The sequence below is a fragment of the Oncorhynchus keta genome, unplaced genomic scaffold (genome assembly GCF_023373465.1).
Source record: "Oncorhynchus keta strain PuntledgeMale-10-30-2019 unplaced genomic scaffold, Oket_V2 Un_scaffold_6796_pilon_pilon, whole genome shotgun sequence".
Taxonomy (NCBI): Eukaryota; Metazoa; Chordata; class Actinopteri; order Salmoniformes; family Salmonidae; genus Oncorhynchus; species Oncorhynchus keta.
The window spans coordinates 1,097-5,000 of NW_026290989.1; the positions used below are offsets into that span (position 1 = coordinate 1,097).

At 46.4% G+C, this 3,904-nt stretch overlaps 1 long non-coding RNA gene across 6 annotated transcripts in view; it reads right to left on the reverse strand.

Moving 5' to 3' along the window:
* Positions 1-3,498: 3,498 nt before the first annotated feature.
* The window catches only part of LOC127929352 (uncharacterized), a 6,860-nt gene continuing 6,454 nt past the window's right edge, over positions 3,499-3,904 (reverse strand). For all 6 annotated transcript variants that reach the window (XR_008134593.1, XR_008134598.1, XR_008134597.1 and 3 more), the window contains exon 3: positions 3,499-3,665. This is a non-coding gene — a long non-coding RNA (uncharacterized LOC127929352). The remainder of the gene's footprint in view (positions 3,666-3,904) is intronic.

A 3,904-nucleotide genomic window follows, 5' to 3' on the forward strand; every position in this document is an offset into this window, starting at 1 on the left:
TGTCAGGACCAGTCTAATGGTCAGGAGGTGTGTCAGGACCAGTCTGATGGTCAGCAGAGAGTGTGTCAGGACCAGTCTGTTCCCTCTGTGTCTGGAAGTAGCAGGAGTAGATCAAACCAGCCAGTTAGTAGATCAAACCAGCCAGTTAGCTGGTAGTAGATCAAAACCAGCCAGTTAGCTGGTAGTAGATAAAACCAGCCAGTTAGCTGCCAGTAGATCAAACCAGCCTGTTAGTAGATCAAACCAGCCAGTTAGCTGGTAGTAGATAAAACCAGCCAGTTAGCTGGTAGTAGATAAAACCAGCCAGATAGCTGGTAGTAGATAAAACCAGCCAGTTAGCTGGTAGTAGATAAAACCAGCCAGTTAGCTGGTAGTAGATAAAACCAGCCAGTTAGCAGGTAGTAGATAAAACCAGCCAGTTAGCTGGTAGTAGATAAAACCAGCCAGTTAGCAGGTAGTAGATAAAACCAGCCAGTTAGCTGGTAGTAGATAAAACCAGCCAGTTAGCTGGTAGTAGATAAAACCAGCCAGTTAGCTGGTAGTAGATAAAACCAGCCAGTTAGCTGGTAGTAGATAAAACCAGCCAGTTAGCTGGTAGTAGATAAAACCAGCCAGTTAGCTGGTAGTAGATAAAACCAGCCAGTTAGTAGATCAAACCAGCCAGTTAGCTGGTAGTAGATAAAACCAGCCAGTTAGCTGGTAGTAGATAAAACCAGCCAGTTAGCTGGTAGTAGATAAAACCAGCCAGTTAGTAGATCAAACCAGCCAGTTAGCTGGTAGTAGATAAAACCAGCCAGTTAGCTGGTAGTAGATAAAACCAGCCAGTTAGTAGATCAAACCAGCCAGTTAGCTGGTAGTAGATAAAACCAGCCAGTTAGCTGGTAGTAGATAAACCAGCCAGTTAGCTGGTAGTAGATAAAACCAGCCAGTTAGTAGATCAAACCAGCCAGTTAGCTGGTAGTAGATAAAACCAGCCAGTTAGCTGGTAGTAGATCAAACCAGCCAGTTAGCTGGTAGTAGATAAAACCAGCCAGTTAGTAGATCAAACCAGCCAGTTAGCTGGTAGTAGATAAACCAGCCAGTTAGCTGGTAGTAGATAAAACCAGCCAGTTAGCTGGTAGTAGATAAAACCAGCCAGTTAGCTGGTAGTAGATCAAACCAGCCAGTTAGCTGGTAGTAGATAAAACCAGCCAGTTAGTAGATCAAACCAGCCAGTTAGCTGGTAGTAGATAAAACCAGCCAGTTAGTAGATCAAACCAGCCAGTTAGCTGGTAGTAGATAAAACCAGCCAGTTAGCTGGTAGTAGATAAAACCAGCCAGTTAGTAGATCAAACCAGCCAGTTAGCTGGTAGTAGATAAAACCAGCCAGTTAGCTGGTAGTAGATCAAACCAGCCAGTTAGCTGGTAGTAGATAAAACCAGCCAGTTAGTAGATCAAACCAGCCAGTTAGCTGGTAGTAGATAAAACCAGCCAGTTAGCTGGTAGTAGATAAAACCAGCCAGTTAGCTGGTAGTAGATAAAACCAGCCAGTTAGCTGGTAGTAGATCAAACCAGCCAGTTAGCTGGTAGTAGATAAAACCAGCCAGTTAGTAGATCAAACCAGCCAGTTAGCTGGTAGTAGATAAAACCAGCCAGTTAGCTGTAGTAGATAAAACCAGCCAGTTAGCTGGTAGTAGATCAAACCAGCCAGTTAGCTGGTAGTAGATAAAACCAGCCAGTTAGTAGATCAAACCAGCCAGTTAGCTGGTAGTAGATAAACCAGCCAGTTAGCTGGTAGTAGATCAAACCAGCCAGTTAGCTGGTAGTAGATAAAACCAGCCAGTTAGTAGATCAAACCAGCCAGTTAGCTGGTAGTAGATAAAACCAGCCAGTTAGCTGGTAGTAGATAAAACCAGCCAGTTAGCTGGTAGTAGATAAAACCAGCCAGTTAGCTGGTAGTAGATCAAACCAGCCAGTTAGCTGGTAGTAGATAAAACCAGCCAGTTAGTAGATCAAACCAGCCAGTTAGCTGGTAGTAGATAAAACCAGCCAGTTAGCTGGTAGTAGATAAAACCAGCCAGTTAGCTGGTAGTAGATCAAACCAGCCAGTTAGCTGGTAGTAGATAAACCAGCCAGTTAGTAGATCAAACCAGCCAGTTAGCTGGTAGTAGATAAAACCAGCCAGTTAGCTGGTAGTAGATCAAACCAGCCAGTTAGCTGGTAGTAGATAAAACCAGCCAGTTAGTAGATCAAACCAGCCAGTTAGCTGGTAGTAGATAAAACCAGCCAGTTAGTAGATCAAACCAGCCAGTTAGTAGATCAAACCAGCCAGTTAGTAGATCAAACCAGCCAGTTAGTAGATCAAACCAGCCAGTTAGTAGATCAAACCAGCCAGTTAGTAGATCAAACCAGCCAGTTAGTAGATCAAACCAGCCAGTTAGTAGATCAAACCAGCCAGTTAGTAGATCAAACCAGCCAGTTAGTAGATAAACCAGCCAGTTAGTAGATCAAACCAGCCAGTTAGTAGATCAAACCAGCCAGTTAGTAGATCAAACCAGCCAGTTAGTAGATAAAACCAGCCAGTTAGTAGATCAAACCAGCCAGTTAGTAGATAAAACCAGCCAGTTAGTAGATCAAACCAGCCAGTTAGTAGATCAAACCAGCCAGTTAGTAGATAAAACCAGCCAGTTAGTAGATCAAACCAGCCAGTTAGCTGGTAGTAGATAGATGTGTCAGGTGAGTGTGTGTGTGTGTGTGTGTGTGTGTGTGTGTATCAGGTGTGTGTGAGGTGTGTGTATCAGGTGTGTGTGTGTGCATGTGTCAGGTGTGTGAGGTGTGTGTGTGTGTATCAGGTGTGTGTGAGGTGTGTGTGTCAGGTGAGTGTGTGTGTGTGTGTGTGTGTGTGTGTGTGTATCAGGTGTGTGTGAGGTGTGTGTGTCAGGTGAGTGTGTGTGTGTGTGTGTGTGTGTGTGTATCAGGTGTGTGTGTGAGTGTGTGTGTCAGGTGAGTGTGTGTGTGTGTGTGTGTGTGTGTGTGTATCAGGTGTGTGTGAGGTGTGTGTCAGTGTGTGTGTGCATGTGTCAGGTGTGTGTGAGGTGTGTGTGTGTGTATCAGGTGTGTGTGAGGTGTGTGTATCAGGTGAGTGTGTGTGTGTGTGTGTGTGTGTGTTTGTGTCAGGTGTGTGTGAGTGTGTGTGTCAGGTGAGTGTGTGTGTGTGTGTGTGTGTGTGTGTGTGTGTGTATCAGGTGTGTGAGGTGTGTGTGTCAGGTGAGTGTGTGTGTGTGTGTGTGTGTGTGTGTGTGTGTATCAGGTGTGTGTGAGGTGTGTGTATCAGGTGTGTGTGTGTGCATGTGTCAGGTGTGTGTGAGGTGTGTGTGTGTATCAGGTGTGTGTGAGTGTGTGTATCAGGTGTGTGTGTGTGTGTGCGTATGTCAGGTGTGTGTGTGTGTGTGTGTGTGTGTGTGTGTGTGTGTGTGTGTGTGTGTGTGTGTGTGTGTGTGTGTGTGTGTGTGTGTGTGTGTGTGTGTATATATACATACCTGGTGATGGTAGAGACAGTAAAGTGTGAAGGCGGTAGCGTCTCATGCATCAGTAACTGTAGATACACAGAGCTCTGGTCTCTGGCTATAGCCACCACCGGGTCAGCCTGACCCTGGTCACACTCATAGAACAACACACTGACCAGCCTGAGGACAGAGGACAGGACAGGACAGGACAGGGGACAGGGCAGAGGACAGGGCAGAACAGGGGACAGGACAGGGGACAGGACAGAGGACAGGACATGGGACAGAGGACAGGACAGGGGACAGGACAGAGGACAGGGCAGAGGACAGGACAGAGGACAGGACAGAGGACAGGACAGAGGACAGGGGACAGGACAGAGGACAGGGGACAGGGCAGAGGACAGGGGACAGGACAGAGGACA